Genomic DNA, 20423 nt, shown 5'->3' with positions numbered 1-20423 from the left:
TGGTAATATTGTTAATCAGGTCAAGATCTATCTACCCTGAAATTTTCAGATGAATCTGACAACCTGTTGTTGGGTTGCTGCCCCTGAATTGGTTATTTTAAGGAAATTTTGCTGTTTTTGGTTATTATCTTGTATATTATTATAGATAGAGATAAACTGTAAACAGTCATTATGTTCAGCAAAGTAAGATTTACAAATAAGTCAAAATGACCAAAATGGTCAGTTGACCCCTTTAGGAGTTATTGACCTTTATAGTCAATTTTTAACCATTTTTCGTAAATCTTAGTAATCTTTTACAAAAATCTTCTCCTCTGAAACTACTGGGCCAAATTAATCCAAACTTATCCACAATCATCTTTGGGGTATCTTGTTTAAAAAATGTGTCCGATGACCCGGCCATCAAACCAAAATGGCCGCCATGGCTAAAAATAGAACATAGGGGTAAAATGCAGTTTTTGGCTTATAACTCAAAAACCAAAGCGTTTAGAGCAAATCTGACATGGGGTAAAATCGTTTATCAGGTCAAGATCTATCTGCCCCGAAATTTTCAGATGAATCGGACAACCCGTTGTTGGGTTGCTGCCCCTGAATTGGTATTTTTAAGGAAATTTTGCTGCTTTTGGTTATTGTCTTGAATATTATTATAGATAGAGATAAACTGTAAACAGCAATAATGTTCAGCAAAGTAAGATTTACAAATAAGTCAACATGACCGAAATGGTCAATTGACCACCTTAGGAGTTATTGTTCTTTATAGTCAATTTTTAACAATTTCCATAAAATTTGTAAATTTTTACTTACATTTTCCACTGAAACTAATGGGCCAAGTTCATTATAGATAGAGATAATTTTAAGCAGCAAGAATGTTCAGTAAAGTAAGATGTACAAACACATCACTATCACCAAAAACACAATTTTGTCATGAATAGCTACGTTTATCTTGAAATCTTCTACAATCTGACCGGGGTCAATATATATGATATGCTCATATTCCCCGTAAACTCGCTCCAATAATTCTTGGTAGGTCAGATTGAATGTTACTGAACTCTCGGCTGCAACGTTAACATCAACGCTGAACCGGTTGGTATGCCTAGGTCTGTAACGAGATAGCTTATGTTTGTGTAAAACCATGGAAGTATACTTCCATAAAACTTTCATGGTAAAACAGAAGCAAAGGCTGTTAACAATGATAAAGGATTGTCAATACAATTTATATTTAATACTTGTGGCTATCGTTAAGAAATAATCAAACTAGGCTAGTACTCCTTAAAACAAAAGTGTTACGCTTTCTGTACAAAACATAAGATTTACAAAAAAAATCTTTAAGGGGTCTACTTTGGGAACGAAATCCAGCATATCCTCATTTCTTATGACGACAATTAAATATTTCGCGCTCTTAAATCAGTCTTCTAATTCTGTAGACCTTAATTATAATACAAGAGCAATTGTTAACATGAATGTGCTTGAACTGTATTTTGCCCAAGGTCGTTCTATAAATAAATTACTGTGTTATTAAAATGCTGAAACTTGAATTGGCTCCTGTTTAGGATTTCCTGTCCTAATAAGAATGCCACGAAACACGAATTAACATTTCGAAGAAGATCATGACATAGAAGGCTAGAACTCCACGAAACTGGTACATTTGTACCCACAGAAATTGAACACGCTGTCACCAAATAATCTAGGGGAAGTTGAAATAGAGTACCGTGCACAAAAATGTGTATACTGCACAGTGTCACCCAAAAAAACCGGATAAGAACATACTAGGTGTAAACAGAATTATGTATAGAGTTTCAGAATGAACTATTAACGGGAACAGAAAGAAATAGATACTCCCCATCCTTGCGCACTAAAACATCCTGAACATGCTGAATGCACTACTATATATTGTATTCGTATTATGTTATGAAGCAATACAATGGCATCATAAAATCATCAGTAATTTTATTAGTATAAATAATTTACTAAGTTTGTATGAAAGTCTCTGTAAAATTTTGATGCAAATTTGATACATTTCATTTATGTTCCACCGCAGCGCGTGTTTCGTCAATTACTATATCAAACTAAAACGTTTGCATTGTCTAAAAACACGAATAAATCATAAATAATGAGAAAAACTGTTCAGTTAAATTTCTTTACAATACATTTGTAGTGAGCGTAGTGTATCGGAATTTACGATTTTAAGCCCGTCTACTTTTGTGGACAACATAATTAAAGATAGACACGATTTCTAAAGGAAACGATTATGTGTTTTTTAGAAATCAAAAGTATTTCAAATAATGCATCTTTGTATATCTAGTAAATTATTGAGTCGGGTATCTTCATTTGTTACCTCAAGTTACTTAAACCTTTACTAAATTCTTTCATGGATACAAAGATTTGGTTTGCAAGTTTGGATGTTCCTGTAGAAAACTTATTTCTAAGGTAAGTGTCAAACTTGAGTTTTGGTGTGTGTTTGTTCTTGATTTGTGGTAGAGCTTTTTGAAGCAAGCGTGACAGGCAGATGCAGTGTGATTATGACTGTTTGATTTTCAGCTGCTGTGACAAGATAAAAATCTTGTTGACGTGAGTCTTCTGACGCCTGAAAATAGTCAAATCTGTTTTCTGAGAATTGGTCTTTATTCAATGCGTTCAAATTGAAAAGTCATATATATATAATAACAGTATTACATAATAAACCATAAAGTATAACAATGCAGTCAATAAACAGATAAAATAATAATCATGGATTATTAATACTAAAGATGGAACTGTGAAGTTTCTCGCTATTACACCATGAACGGTGTGAATACTAAAGGGTTTGACTGGTTTCTAAATTGTGCAGCCTGACATGCATGGAATTTGCAGTAAACAATTAAACAACTTATAAACTACTCATTGAAGTATTTTAACAACCAAACATCTCTATAATAATAATTTCAACCTATTCTCAGAAACTTTTACTATTAAAAACATGTTTTTACAGTATAACATATATATAGCTGACGGCTATTATTTACAGGAAAGCAAACAGTTGTAAACAAATTTGCATATTAAAGGGGAGATAACTGTGAAAGTTAAAACTTGGGACTGGGACTAGCTCACATACTAAAAATAAGAACATGCGGGACTTTATAGATCTAGCATATAACACAATAAATGAAGTTAAATAAACGCATTTACTTTGAACAAGAAAACTATATAAACAAACTGGGAATCTTATGAAATAAGAAAACAAGTAACACTGGGCTTTGCATGGGAAAAATAGAGAACATCAGTTTACTAGCTTCTAAGAGCTTTCTGTTACCTAACGACCATGAGAACTAATGCAAAAATGCTTTGAATAATAATGTTCTTACACTTACCATTGTTCACAAATAATGGGTAAACTGTAAATTGATACATATTACTTGCTCATGAAATTGTCGCGGTAAAACTGGAGTTGTCTCCCATATAAAAATTACTTCTGATGAAGCGTGTTCATTTTAGTCTAGTTTTGGCAACTAGTGTTCATTTACAAAAATACTTAATATGTTTGAAATTGATAAATACTTTCAAAATATTAACTTGAAAAAGATATATACATATTTAAAATTGACCAACTGGTTTGGCGTCTTTCTCTGACTATTGAAAATGATAATTTCTCTTAAAAATAATAATTGGCTTAACTCATTGGAATGAGCTTTTAGAAATTTTAAAAATACATTGTAAAAATGAAATAAATACTTTGAATCTATAAAGAAATAGATTTTTAAAATAAAAATAAAACTTAGTTTTCACTTACCTGAAAATAGTCAAATCTGATTTCTGAGAATTGGTCTTTATTCAATGCGTTCAATTTGAAAAGTGACGCTATTGAGTGAATAAAGACAATTCACAGATTTGGACAATTTTGCAGGTTCAACCAATCAGAATTCGTTTCTACTTATTAATCCATGGTAACACAAAAATTAAAGTTACCACGTGTTAGGATTATCCCCTATATCGCTCGGAGAATCTTTACGTAAGAGCTTAATTGAAACTAATGTAGACATTCTGATTAACAAAGAATTTACATCTTTTTGAAAAAAGAGTGTAAGAGGATCTTATATAATAAAATCTGTCACTTAAGTTTTGACAAAGAGAAAAGTTAATTCTTAATTGAACACCTGTTTCTTGTGTCCTTAAGAATTTCTAAATGTGACAAAGAATAAATAAAGTTAAGAATTCTAAATATAACAAAGTATAAATGAAGCGTCCATTTGTAACAAAACTTCAAAATGTTTTTCATTAAAAATAAAAATTATTGCAATTTAAAAATTCAAATATTAAAATAAGGCTTTTCTTAATAAAAATTCAAATAAGAATTTTTAAGCAAAATTACACTGTGACATAAGGAAGCACAAAAGTCATCTTAATCTTTCCACTGGTGTGGTTTACCGAACCCGGAAATTTTTTTGAGCTTTGGTTGCTAGTTGTCTCATTGGAAATCATACCACCTCTTCTTACTCTCATATACCCGGTAGTGGTTTACATACTTTTGTGAAACGATTCCAGCTGTTTGTCCCTTTTTCTTTGCTTTTCTCTTTCTCATTGATTTCTCCTGGATATAGTTTGCCATCAATCACCCTGTTCATTTAATGATAATATTATCTATTAAAAAGGACAAAAGAGATATCATATGATATGAAAGAAAATATAAGGTGAATATAGCAAATCATGCATAGACAAAATTTTCTCAGACGAAACATAACAAAGCACATGCTAGGAACATTGTGTATTGATTAATGACATAAAATCGCAAAAAAACGAATTTGACGAACCCAAAATCAACGTATCTGGGTTTGTATTAAAGTTGTTTGTCTGAATGGCATATTGATTTTTCGACAAACGAAGTCCAAGACGGCTCATAGTAGAGGTGAAAACTACTGATATCAGATTGAACATGAAGAGAGGTGATTTCTAGGTTCTGAAATGAAAAAAAAAAGTATATTAAACTGAAAAGCTGCATACCAAAAAACAATTATCAGTAAATTGGTTAGTTTCTTCTGAAAGAAGTATAGTTTAAACATTGGAATAGAAAAATAAGTTATTACATCATAAGTACATGTATTTAAAGATTTGTTTTTGTTTGTTTTCGTGTCAATGGCAAATAGTGCATGCATATTTAGGATGAGACATAAGAAGACTATGTATATGAGAGTTAAAAAACGGATAAACTATGTTTTGTACATTGTTTTGCTTGGTTGCTATCTTGTTTTTTATACTCTTCTGTCAAATTTCACTTAAACTAGTGTGACATTTATTACAACTACATGTAAGATGTATCAAAAACAGCGAATGGCAAAACAGTTATGGTATTTGACTTAAAATTGTATCCGAAAAACATAACCGTTGTGCAGTTAGAGTTGCTTTGTTGAGAATAGTGTCATTGCAAACTAGTACATGTTACATCATGAACATTTTTTAATTTTGTGGATTTTAATATCCTAAGTTTTGGTATGAAATAGTCTTAGTAGAGGTTTGAGACTAAATAATGGTATCTGTTATGTTTCGATGTAATAAAATATTAAAGCTGACTCGAGAAAAATGTTGTTGAAACGATATGATACAATATCACACATGCGCTTGACAAATAAAAAAAGCAAAGAAAGACAGTTTATAATGCTAGTTTCATCTCAAATGCATGTAACGAGACCTTGCACATTAAACATTATATCACACGTGCAACTCACTGCAAATGTAAGACGACCTGCCAATAGATCTTTACGAACAATTATAAATTATATGAGACATGATATCTAACAAGTACTGTTCTAAAGTGTCCGACAATTCCTGAACAAAATAAGGAAACAGTTTCTCTTCTTCTTCTTTGGGTCAAAAAGGGTTGATATAAGCATTAGTCATAACAAAATTGAAAGTAAGATATGACTAGAGGAGATGACTTGTTGGAGTGCACAATCATATCAATAAATAAAACGTGTCAGAAAGAGAGAGAGAGGGGGATACTGAAGTAGTGCACAGTTTTTCGCGTGAAAAGTCATATTCTCAATGAGGTCCTTTACATAGCGTGAAGTTGAATATGGTTGAATTCTTATTCGATCGCGATGGCGCTACATCAACCCATTGAGAGACAGCTGGGTGGTGATATCATCAAATTAAAACCTATATCGGTTAAATAAATGTATATCTCTCAAATTCTGTGAAATAATAACACTTCATATTAACTTCAACAGGATTAAAATGGCGTAGGTTTAGTGGACACTTGAACCACTCTGGACAAGAGATATTATCAGCTTGTATATCGGAAAGAAATAATTACTCCTTCCCACTTGATTGCAACCTTTACAATATATGTACTGTTAATAAAAATGTCAAGTGCATAGTGTTGATTCCTAATTAAGAAACATATAAATAATTGAAAAATGAGTCATTCCACTTTTCAAACTAAAAAGGGAAAAAAGTACTCATATAAATCTGAGGTGTGAGGTAGAGGGCGCAAATGTCGCCTGAAATTAAGTCACACGAAGGTCATTTTCAAAATTTTTGTAAAATAAATTTTACTACTGTATCACAGCTCCTTTTATTAGTGCACTTTCAAATTCTTAAAACATTTTGGCCTGATTTCTAGTATATATTATGTACTCAAGTTAAAATTAAACATATAGATTAAGGGAACGACCATTTGACTTGAAAAAAAGCCTGTTTTTAATATACAGTCAGCAAAAATATCCTGTGATGAGATTGTCAAACTTTTAGGTATTGATATTGACTATCAACTTAATTTTAATCATCACATTAAAAATATTTGTCGTAAAGCATCCCAACAACTGAATGTTTTAAAGCGCATTGGCTGCTACCTTACTAAATTGAATAAATTGACCATTTTCCATACATTTATTTTATCTAATTTTAATGTTTGTCCTTTGGCATGGCATTTTTGCCAAAAAATAACATCACCAAATTGGAAAAAATTAAGGAAAGGGCAGTACTACGGAAGCCGATAAGGGCCATTCAAAAAAAATAATTTATGTCGTAATTACGACATAGCATGTCGTAATTTCGACATAACATGTCGTTATTACGACATCGCTATGTCGTAATTTCGACATAATATGTCGTTACAACGACATCGCTATGTCGCAATTTCGACATAACATGTCGTAATAACGACATAGCTATGTCGTAATAACGACATCGCTATGTATATAAAAGAATATGTATTATGATTGCCAAGAGACTAAATGACACAGAAATTAATAACTATAGGTCATATCATAATGCCCCAATAATTAGAAGAAAAAAAACGTATAACCAGCTATAAAAGAGGGACGAAAGATACCAGAGGGAGAGCCCCCGAAATGTTGTGTGGCAGACAGTGTTATTAATTAATTGTTAGCTCCCTTGGTAAAACTCCAAATTTCATATTTAATGTATTTCACTGTTAAATGAGTTACATGAAGCTTAATAAGTATATATTTGTTAATTGCAAAGCTTTTGCTATTTGAATTCATTGGTTAAAGATATTTATTTATATTGTAAAGTTTAATATTTGTATCGTCGCAAAATCTTTGGTCACCTTCTTCGGTTACCTTCTGTGAGAAACTTATATATTTTACAGATCCCATGTCATAGTAATACGTGATCTACTGTGGAAGGGTGGTACAGTTAATCATGGTCGATATGGACTAAATTAGGTGAAAGATTAATATATGGAATTTTATGAGGACTGAGTTTGCGTACTACCAAGGCAAGCCAAGCCTTCCACCTCCCTGTAAATAAGCCCAACCCCATGGTTCGTTGTAATAATTAAATATTGATTGCTCTTTGTCTACTGTCAACGTTGGGCACGATGTTCCTACAACACGACGTTACACTTTAAAAAAAAAAGCGGCGTCGAAGAGGGTTTTTGACTTCGATTATTTTTTTTTATTCGTTTTTTTTTTTTATATATGTTGGTTGATTCTGGTTCTGTTCGTTTTGTGATGTCATTTTATCATAAATTACCTCAAGTTGTGGAAATCGATTTAATAATGTTTACCCTTTAAGTTATTTCAACTAAAAATGCATTACTGTCGCAAGTAATGTAGGAAGGAAAGATGGGACGGATATAGATATAGGAAGATGTGGTACGGTTTTCCATAAAAAAAACTTTTTTTAGATGTACGAAACTTTTGTCATATGATGTTTAACTTTCAAGGTGCATATCATCTGTCATTGTAAAATTTCTATATCTTAATTCAACCCCAATACAAATATATTTGATACTCTGCAAGTAAATCGAACATTTTTACCCTTGGTTAAATTTGAATAAAATTGTATTTTCCCTAGCACATAAGTTGTCGAAATACACCCCTTCAATAACTTGAACATTGGTTTGAGAATTATTTCCCCAAGTCATCTATAGTGTTTAACTTCTGATATACATTTTAAAATATAGTAATCTACTCCTGGATCGTCCGCGAAAACGGCTTATATAATCCCGGGTTTTTATTAATTCGATGAAACGGTTTTCGTCGCGGTTTGGGATTTGTCTTTCAATTACCTCTATTTCATGTACAAGTTTATATTGACGAAAAGTTTCGGCTTTGCTAGTACAAGAATTAATTTCACTACGACAGTTATAACATGAATAGCAGAACAAATCGCGAAGTAAAACATTCCTTGAACTGGTATAAGTCTTTTAATATTGGTGATTGCACCTTACTGAAGTGACGACTTTAAATGATCTATTTCGGAGTACTTCCACAACATAAATTTCAATTCGCATTATACATTAAGAGGACTGTCTTGGTGTCTCCAATTTGTCTTTGGAAAACTTGGACGAATTTCATGTAATGAGATTTCCCCCCCCCCCCCCCCCCCCATTTCACCATTCTTTTAAATAAATCGTTAAAAGCTACAAACGATTAATAAAAATTGCAAAATTTAACCTGTGTCGAACCTATGTCTCCAGGTGAAGTCTATAGCAATATGCGCTATTCTTTTTTTTCGGCAGCAATCATCAACCTCTTTTTCCAAATTTCATAATGAACAATGAGGCAAATATTTGTACTTTTGTTAGATATTACAATTGTCTTACTCTTTTTATTCATTTTCTGCTATATCTACTTACAAAATTCACTTTCAGTCGTTGAGTTAACGAAAAACGTCGTTGGACATTTTTCTTATTCCAGCTTAATATGAAGCCACCGAGTCAAATGAAATTTGGCAAAATAACGGCTTTAACGCCACAAAGAACCGACACATGTCGTTGTTCCTGCCAAGAATGAAGAAGATCAGAGAATAAGAAATAGGATCACTATACATAAGAGTTAAAACAGTTTTTCATAAATGTAACGTTGGACATCCGTTTTTTTTCACATAGCTTTGTCTAATCCTCAAATATACTAGATATTAATTATTATATAATCAAGAGCTGTAAAAACATAATTTGAAACATATATTGAATTTTTTTTAATATTGGTTCGTGTTTTCTAACATTTTTATTTTGTTTTGCGGATGAAATTTCGAAGATTCTGTTTTAAATCGTAGAGGTTGTAGGAACATCGTGTCCAACGTTTGAAAGTAGGAAAAGAGCAATCAATACTTCAATTCATCCTTATGACAAGAAGGCATGTCGTTGGCGCTTATTTTTAGGGAGGTGGAAAGCATGGCTTGCCTTGGGGGGACTGATTTTGGGGGAACTGAAACTCAGTCCTTAAATAATTCCACACATAGTTTTTCCACCAAGTAGAAGATTTGCTAGAATTTGACGGGCTCTACACCCCTGCTACGGACAGTATCTTAACAACCTAAAATGGGATCTATAAATTATATAAGTTTCTCACAGAAGGTAACCAAAGAAGGTGACCAAAGATTTTGCGACGATACAATTATCAAACTTTACAATATGAATAATATCTTTAACCAATGAATTCAAATAGCAAAAGCTATGCAATTAACAAATATATACTTATTAAGCTTCATGTAAAATTTTTAACAAGGAAATACATTGAATATGAAATTTGGAGTTTTACCAAGGGAGCTAATAATTAATTAATAACACTGTCTGCCGCCCAGCATTTCGGGGGCTCTCCCTCTGGTATCTTTCGTCCCTCTTTTATAGCTGACTATGTGGGGCTTTTCTAATTATTGGGGGCATTATGATGACCTAGAGTTGTTAATTTCTGTGTCATTTAGTCTCTTGGCAATCATAATACATATTCTTTTATATACATAGCGATGTCGTTATTACGACATAGCTATGTCGTTAAAACGACAAAGTGATGTCGTTATTACGACATGTTATGTCGAAATTACGACATAGCGATGTCGTTATAACGACATGTTATGTCGTTATTACGACATGTTATGTCGAAATTACGACATGTTATGTCGAAATTACGACATAGCGATGTCGTTTTAACGACATGTTATGTCGAAATTACGACATAGCATGTCGTAATTACGACATAATTATTTTTTTTTGAATGGCCCTTATCGGCTTCCGTACTTTACGACTTAATACGTAAGCCGATAAGGGCCATTCAAAAAAAAAATTTTATGTCGTAATTACGACATAGCATGTCGTAATTTCGACATAACATGTCGTTATAACGACATCGCTATGTCGTAATTTCGACATATCATGTCGTAATAACGACATCACTATGTCGTTAAAACGACATAGCTATGTCGTAATAACGACATCGCTATATATAAAAGAATATGTATTATGATTGCCAAGAGACTAAATGACACAGAAATTAACAACTATAGGTCATCATAATGCCCCCAATAATTAGAAAAGCCCCCGATTAGTCAGCTATAAAAGAGGGAGGAAAGATACCAAAGGAAGAGTCCCCGAAATGCTGTGTGGTAGACAGTGTTATTAATTAATTATTAGCTCCCTTGGTAAAACTCCAAATTTCATATTTAATGTATTTCATTGTTAAATAATTTACATGAAGCTTAATAAGTATATATTTGTTAATTGCATAGCTTTTGCTATTTGAATTCATTGGTTAAAGATTTTTTATTTATATTGTAAAGTTTAATATTTGCATCGTCGCAAAATCTTTGGTTACCTTCTTTGGATACCTTCAAGGAGAAACTTATATATTTTTTAAATCCTGTCTGAGTTTTATATGTTACCTGTCGTGAAGGGCTGTATAGCTAGAAAAGTTTGAAATAAACAATTAAGACGTGGAAATTATGAGGACTGACATTGCATGCCAAGCATTCCACCTCCATTTATATAAGCGCAAACTACATGGCTTCTTGTAATAAAAATATTGATAGCTCTATTTCTACTTTCAAACGTTTGGCACGATATTCCTACAACACGACGTTACACTTTTTAAACATGCGGCGTCGAAGAGGGTTTTTGACTTCGTTTAATTTTTGCAAGTTTTATTCGGTTTTTTATATTGTTGGTTGATTCTGGTTCTTTTCGTTTTGTGATGTCATTTTATCAAAAATTACCTCGAGTTGTGGAAATCGATTTAATAATGTTTACCTTTTAAGTTATTTCAACTAAAAATGCAGTACTGTCGCAAGTAATGTAGGAAGGAAAGATGGGACGGAAGTACATGTATACGGTTTTCCATATTTTTGTTTTATCATAGGATGTTTAACTTTCAAGGTGCATATCATCTGTCATTGTGTAAAATTTCTATATTTTAATTCAACCAATACAAATATATCTGACACTCTGAAAGTAAATCAAACATTTTACCATTGGTTAAATTTGAATAGAATTGTATTTTCCCTGGCACATAAGTTGTCGAAATACACCCCTTCAATTACTTGAACATTGGCTTTATTTCCCAAGTCATCTATAGCGTTTTACTTCTGATATACATTCTAAAATATAGTAATCTACTCCTGAATCGTCAGCGAAAATGGCAAATATAATCCCGGGTTTTTATTAATTTGATGAAACGGTTTTCGTCGCTGTTTGGGATTCGTCTTTCAATTACCTTCATTTCATGCACAAGTTTGTATTGACGAAAAGTTCCAGCTTCGCTAGTACAGGAATTATTTTCATCACGACCGTTATAACATGAATAGCAGGACAAATCGCGAAGTAAAACATTCCGTGAACTGGTATTAAGTCTTTTAATATTGGTGATTGCACCTTACTGAAGTGACGACTTTAAATGATCTATTTCGGAGTACTTCCGTAACATAAATTTCAATTCGCATTTTACATTTAGAGGACTGTCTTGGTGTCTCCAATTTGTCTTTGCAAAAGTTGGACGAAGTTCATGTAATGGGATGTTTTCCCCATTTCCCAATTCTTTTAAATAAATCGTTAAAAGCTATAAACGATTAATAAAAATTGCAAAATTTAACCTGTGTCGAACCTATGTCCCCGGGCGGAGTCTATAGCAACATGCACTATTCTTTTTTTTCGGCAGCAATCATCAACCTCTTTTTCCAAATTTCATAACACGATTTGTTTTAATTATCATGAACATTTAATTGAAACTTTAGCACATATAACGTCGGAAATTAGCGTCTTTAGGATTTTAGACGTTTTCAGACGTTTGGACAAATTGGCTACCGTTTTGTAATGTGTGGAAGCATTTTATTCCTTTAAGACCCAAATATGTAGGTAATAAGAAAAGAATCTTGGCATTTTTTACTCTTCGTGTATCTAACTTTTGTTTTTATCAATTATAAAAAATACGCGTTAACTGCTTTGAAAAATGAAATATCAACTTGGACAAAATGGCTACCGTTTGAAAAACGACTGTGTAGAGAAGATTTTATTGAATCAGCAATATTTGAACTCACATGAGGCAAATATTTGTACTTTTGTTAGATATTATTATTGTCTTACTCTTTTTATTCATTGTCTGCTTTATCTACTTATAAAATTCACTTTCAGTCGTTGAGTTAATGAAAAACGTCGTTGGACATTTTTCTTATTCCAGCTTAATATGCAGCCACCGAGTCAAATGAAATTTGGCAAAATAACGGCTTTAACGGCACAGAGAACCAACACATGTCGTTGTTCCTGCCAAGAATCAAGAAGATCAGAGAATAAGAAATAGGATCACTATACATAAGAGTTAAAACAGTTTTTCATAAATGTAACGTTGGACATCCGTTTTTTTTTTCACATAGCTTTCTTATTTTAATCCTCAAATATACTAGATATTACTTAGTATATGATGAGGAGCTGTAAAAACATATTGCCTTGGAAGGAATGAATGTTACAATAAACATACACGGTCGATATATGTTACAACAAACATACACGGTCGATATAATTACTTCGGATCTATAAAATATATAAGTTTCTCACTGAATCTATTCAAAGAAGGTAACCAAAGATTTTGCAACGATGCAAATATTAAACTTTACAATATAAATAAATATCTTTAACCAATGAATTCAAATAGCAAAATCTATGCAATTAACAAATATATACTTATTAAGCTTCATGTAAATTATTTAACAATGAAATACATTAAATATGAAATTTGGAGTTTTACCAAGGGAGCTAATAATTGATTAATAACACTGTCTGCCACACAGCATTTCGGGGGCTCTCCCTCTGGTATCTTTCCTCCCTCTTTTATAGCTGACTATGTGGGGCTTTTCTAATTATTCGGGGCATTATGATGACCTATAGTTGTTAATTTCTGTGTCATTTAGTCTCTTGGCAATCATAATACATATTCTTTTATATAATATATAGCGATGTCGTTATAACGACATAGTGATGTCGTTATTACGACATGATATGTCGAAATTACGACATAGCGATGTCGTTATAACGACATGTTATGTCGAAATTACGACATAGCGATGTCGTAATAACGACATGTTATGTCGAAATTACGACATGCTATGTCGTAATTACGACATAATTTATTTTTTTTGAATGGCCCTTATCGGCTTCCGTAAAATGGCTATTTAGTGTTTAAAAATTGTATATATATTGCCACCACCATGCTTACATGATTAAGTTGTATTGAAAGATTGTAAATATAATTTTAGATATTCTAATATTGTAGATATACCTAGGGTCCGAACATCAACCTATGGTAAGAACTCTTTTAAATACACAGCTGCTGTTTTATGGAATGATCTACCTGATGATTTTAGAAAAATTGCTAATTTTAGTCAGTTCAAAAATATTTTAAAGTCATGGAATGGAAATGACTGTAAGTGCACAGTTTGTGCAGACTTTTAGTTTATATATTATGCAAATTTCTTGACCATCTAGATCATACCCCATTTTTCAAATTTTTATGCTATGCATTTTGCCAACTTTTATGCCTAGTTTACACTTATATGCTTTTAGCTTTAATACCTAGCTTATGCTTATATATCCTGCTTTAAGTGCTTCATTTTTGTGCTGTGAAATTTATTGCATGTGTATTATATTATGTGTTGTATTGTTATAAATGTTGTATTGTTAAGAATGTCTCGTATGTCGGTTAAAAGCTCATTAGAGCTTATGTTTGTCTACGTTTGTATACCTTGCCGACTCTAAATAAAACTTATTTATATTTATATTATATTATTGAAGGGGAGGGTTATATTTTTTTTCAAAACAAAATATTCTGTTTCCTAATTGATAGAAAAAAGTATTCTAGCCAAATAGATGACAAAAAAACATATTCTGAAAAAAAAATTAAAAAAGTTCTGACTCAAACAAAAAAATCCATAACACCCCCTCTCCCCTGAGGTTAAATGGTTTCTCCATAAGGATCTAAATAGAAATCTCAAAATCATCACAGGTACCAGAAATTAAACATGAATAAAGGCGTCAATCCCGAAAAGGATAAGGACGATTTTATTGCATACCCCAGTTAAATAAATAAAGAAAATAATGGAAAAGAAAATATAAAAATAGAGTAATGAAGTTGTTTCGTGCAAAAAATACAAGAGTATTTCACTTTGAAAAAAATAGTATAGTTTTGTAACCAAAGTCTGTTCATTTCAATTAGTATCTATACTAATGTAGTAACAAATGAAGCACTGACCATTTGTAATCATATTCACGGTACCTATTTATCTGCAACAGATGCGTATTTCGATTTCTTAAGTGATGCTCGAGGCAAAATGTTTTCGACATCCAAAACTTATTTAAAAAGTGAAGAGTTTGTAAACCAACAACGAATAAAGTTTAGCCAAAGACGCGTATGGAATCTGATCTTTACATGTTCATTGGGGAGATGTATTCCTTGATTTAAACAAATCTAACAGCAAATTTTAAAAACATCAATGTCCGCATTTTTATGCCTGTACCGAATTCTACTTAGATAAAACTCATATATTTATTAAATAATATACCGTCTGCTTGTTAATTGAAAAAAAGGAACGTTTGCATTGTGAACATCATTGATAAAATTCAGAATAGAAATGGGGAATATGTCAAAGAGACAACAACTCGACCAAAGAGCAGACAACAGCAGAATGATATACATGATATTCTTTAGATGTATTTCTTATCTTCATGTTTTACTTTGGAACGTTTCCATCGGTGGATCATAGAGAGGGGGCCCGGGGATATTCCCCCCCCCCCTTTTTTCCCGATTTTTCCCCCTTCATAATGTGAACGTTTCAAAATGACTGGATCCACACTTGGTATCAGAAATTCAAAAATATTGTTACCCCTCTTTTTTGTGAAAAACATGCTTATTCTGCATTTGTACATATTTCTGCATATAATGTCCGACTATATCATACCATACAAACCAACAGGCAATCATAAACAAGTAATAGCTTTTCTAAAATGCTTGCCGTATTTTAGCTGATTATATTGAGATCAGTGGATTGTGAGTAGTTTATTTTTATTGGAATATTGCACTTCAAGCAATATGAAAACATAGCGCTTTTTTTCTACTAATTTGTCATTTTTGTTGTATTATTGGTGGACCCGTGTTATAATGGAAAGAGACTTAATAAAATTGAGAATGGAAACGGGGAATGATATTATAATAAAATGTATTCTGTGTCTATAATCAACTTGATAAAAATAGCATATAACCTACACATACTTTTGAGGATTACTACTTGACAAAATGGACAACAACAGAAGGCAGTGGCGGATCCAATGGGGGACGTAAAGTGTGTACGCCCCATCCCCCCCTTTTTGCTCGTTTTTTTTTAAATGATTAATCATACGCGACTATGTGAACTTTGCCATTTCCTGTGTACTCTATTATTTAATTTTTATCCGACAATTCTTTCCTTATAGAGATATTTTTCGCTGGAATTTACTGATTGTCAAAGTCATGTGATTCGCTATGGTGGAGTTGACCAGTGCTTCGAAAAACGTCGCTCAGTCATTTTGAAATTCGAATTACAGTAACACATTGCTTAAGCTGAGGATTACAATCATGACACCTTCAAAGCGACATAGGATTGAGCAAGAACGTATTGACTTCTATTTCACTATTCCACCAAACAGGAAGTAATACTCTATAGACTATAACACTCTCATGAAAAAAGTTCCATGGCAATATTATTTACCTACGAAAACATGTTTAACCCCAAACGCCATTGTCATGATTGATATGGACTATATAAAATTGCTGTTTGGTGTGAACCAAGCTTTGCGTTGAAGACAAAACTACAACCTTTAATAGTTTACTTTTATAAATTGTGACTTGGATGTGACTTGGATAGACAGTTGTCTTTGGTACTTACATGTATATGAGATCCAGTAATATCTATCTACAAGATTGAGAACACATTTTTTTGTAATAAATTTAAAACATATTTAATTGTGTAATATCTGATATGTATCAGTTATTTGTGATTTTTCATTTGATGTGTACTCTCTGGTAATGTCAGTATCAGCATGATCAGTTGATTGGTTGTGATAAGAAAAATGGGGCAGTTTGCAATTGTCATGTGCAGGTACACCACATGTGGATCTTCTTTCCCCTCTCATTTATAAAATTGTGCATGATATTTATCACAGAAACGCACCAGTATTTTTGTGAATGAAACACTTGTCATATTAAATTAAAGTCAGAGGTGGAGTTAGAGGGTTTTTCGGGGGGCCTGGGCCACCCCTTTTTTAGGAAAAATTTTGTTGTTTTTATAGGGAATCACTGAAGCATGACTGGAGTTGGCCCCTTCTTAGGCAGTCAGTGGGCTCCCGCTTATGAAAATTTCTGGATCCACCACTGAAAGTTTGAGTAAAGTTAGATAAGGATTTATGACAAATTATGTTGAAATTTGCACAGATAATGAATGAAAAATCTAGTAAATTAAAAAATAGGCACTATTATTAAAAGCTTTCCTTGCTTATTCACAAGGACATATCATATCCTCCATGCTATTCCGATCTGAGTTTTTATTCATACATATACATACATTTAGTCTGGTGCTGTTCCAAGTAGTCTTCTTTTTTCTGTTTCTTGAGAAGTATTTGTTTTACCTGTTCAGTCACTGTAAAGTGTTACAATTCATATTTAAACGCAACACATAAATAGTGACCAAAAAGGTATGGCTATCACATGAGAGAAGCTAGAAAAAAGTCAAATGTATACATTTTAAACATTTTTGTGGGACCATGAAAATGTGGTATATAGATAGATATGCATAGATAGACCATAGAACAAATAAGCAAACAATTCAAAGGAGATGTACATGTAAGATGAATTATGAAAAAAAGAGCCATGGCCAGGGGCCCCAAACTTGACAGCATTTGGTGTTGAACAGGTAAAATGTTTGCAGTGACAATAAATATAGCCTTTGTTAGAGGTGACCCAGGTTGCCTTTCTCTAAATCAGCTATATTAAACATATTTCTGGGCCGGGTTGAAAAATAAATGAAAATGACTTTTAAAAAAGCTAATAGAAATACACCAAATTTGGGAGACATCTATTTAAATGTTTGAAATAATAAGAAAGTTGACAAGAACTAAGCTTTATCAGATAATATACAGACTATTGCAGTCAGCCTATAATAGACTCTTTGCCTCCTGAAATGTTTGCTTATACACTGTGCTTTCCTATAATGATTTAAAATCAGTGTGATAGTTTTCATGAAGAACACTGAGCGTACAGGTATTATGACAAGATAAATGTTGTGTTACATGTACATGTATCTACCCAAATAAGTAAAATATAAAAATTCTTGACTTCTAAAACCCTCCAGTGATTGATCTCGTGATTTATATCTCATCACTCTATGCAGATGCTGTGTGAAAAAAAAATTGACTTACCAGTATGCTTCTATCCATTGAGTTGATTTATTATTAACTATTTTGCTTTGGATACACCTTATTGCTACAATATGTATATGTCTGCCATTACAAACTGTACATGCATGTACATCACATATATTCCATGTAAAATTTTGATGTTTTAATACAAAATATATGATGCCACAATGGAAAAGTAATTGTTGTATGACGTTAATGGTTAAAATGGGACAGATTCTCAGGTCAGCTGGGACAATAAGGGGGGGGGGGGGGCTGGGGGAGGGGGCGACTTCTCCAGTCATGCTTCAGTGATTTCCTACATAATCAACCAAATAGTAATGTTCATCACGAAAAAATATACTAAGTGTAAGACCTGATGATGTGAATAAATTGAAATCAGACATATCAAATGAAGTTTTCAGTGCTTTTGATATATCAATGGGCAATCTGATGAGTTAAGCCTTTTTTGACTGATTTTTATAGTTTGTTCTTATGTTGTACTGTTATACATGTACCACTGTCCAAGGTTAGGGGGAGGATGGGAATCCCGCTAACATGTTTTACCCCGCCACATTATTTATGTATGTTTCTGTCCCAAGTCAGGAGCCTGTAATTCAGTGGTTGTCGTTTGTTTATGTGTTACATATTTGTTTTTCCTTCATTTTTGTATATAAATAAGGCCTTGGTTTTCTGGTTTGAATTGTTATACATGTCATATCAGGGCCTTTTATAGCTGACTGTGTTGTATAGGCTTTGATCATTGTTGAAGGCTGTACGGTGACCTATAGTTGTTAATGTCTGTGTCATTTTGGTCTCTTGTAGACAGTTGTCTCATTGGCAATCATACCACATCTTCTTTTTTATAATGACTGCTGATCACCACTGTGTCCATACTGGGACTATTATGGTCCAAGCCCACAAAATTTCCCAGAAAAGAATGGCAAGCGCCCTGGCCCCCTTCTAAATCAGCCTCCTGACAACTCCAAAGAATAAATCATCATGTACGAGTACATCAAAGATCATCAAACTGTCTACCCCACATGCAAACATCTTTTTGGGAGTTCACTGTGTTGCAAGTTTTCTGGGTTCGAAGGATCGTATAAAATGATTGCCTTGGGGTCATTGTCAAATATAGAACTGTGCATTGTAAAAAGCTAAATTATATAATTTGCAACAGCTGACACTATAGTATCCTATAGTGCACTGAAACCCTTGCCAATAACAATACCGTGATGCTTGGTGTAGGCTTCCTTGCACATAAGAAACCATATTGCTCACCTTGTACTTTTTGTATTCTTCTAATCAGTATCGTCGGGTTTGTTTATTTACACCAGAAATCAATGAAGCGATGAAAGTGCTGGAAACGAAATTACATCTTCGGTAAATTCCGTGATTTTAATATTTTCTAATCAATATGTCCAAGCAATGAAAAATAAATGGTTATTATTTTTATACATAGAGCATACGTTTTGTGTATTAACTATTTAAAATCTAAGCTTTATACGAAGAAATCTAACACAAAAGTATCTCAATCATTTAACCGTTTTAATACGCAGTTTAAAGTGTAAATTATACATATTACTGTTCTATTTTTAGAGAATAGCAATAATACATAAATGTACAGTTTCTTACCAAAATAGCAACATAATTTCAAGATTAAATCATCACATTGTCACATGATTATATAATCTGTACCAAATTGACAGTTTGTGGTGAGTTATCACCATAACTAATCACTATAGCAAATGAACACTTTATCATAATATGTACCTATAACCTAGTATCATGATTTCAATCCGACCCCACTTACGGACGCGTTGAACATATAATGCATGCCACTCATTAATAGCCAATCAGACGTTAAAATGACCTTCATTTACCCCATAATCATTCCGGAAACAGCCACGAAGCAGCCATTAGATAGTATTTATAACCAATGAAATAACAGAAATACCGTTAACAGATTTACCCGAACCTGACGTTTAGCCTCTGACTAATCAGACCGTATCACCATGGTGATACGGTAATTACTAACGATATTATATTATTAAATGAAAACAACAACATTGAAAACTTACATTACTTTTGGAATATACAACTGTAAACAACAGAAAAACAAAACATGTAAATCTTGCATCCATGTTGTTGCCTTGAGAAATTACGATTCACATAAACATCTATTTGTATCTCAAGTCTTTAAGATTGAATGACAATGATGTAAGTAATAAGTAGTGTTTTCCCTTACTTCTGACTACGCAGTCGTGTGTACTTAGACAGAGTAAACCTGAAAGTGTTGATACGA

At 32.6% G+C, this 20423-nt stretch overlaps 1 long non-coding RNA gene across 1 annotated transcript; it reads right to left on the bottom strand.

Moving 5' to 3' along the window:
• Positions 1-810: 810 nt before the first annotated feature.
• LOC143075448 (uncharacterized) lies at positions 811-20423 on the bottom strand. Its single transcript, XR_012978317.1, has 3 exons — positions 20200-20423; positions 4497-4927; positions 811-1096 (listed from the first exon to the last, which is right to left on the bottom strand). It is a non-coding gene; the product is annotated as an uncharacterized LOC143075448 (long non-coding RNA).

This window comes from Mytilus galloprovincialis, chromosome 5, assembly GCF_965363235.1.
Source record: "Mytilus galloprovincialis chromosome 5, xbMytGall1.hap1.1, whole genome shotgun sequence".
NCBI lineage: Eukaryota > Metazoa > Mollusca > Bivalvia > Mytilida > Mytilidae > Mytilus > Mytilus galloprovincialis.
The sequence above is the reverse complement of the archived record's forward strand: the minus strand, read 5'-3'. Positions and strand labels throughout refer to the sequence as shown.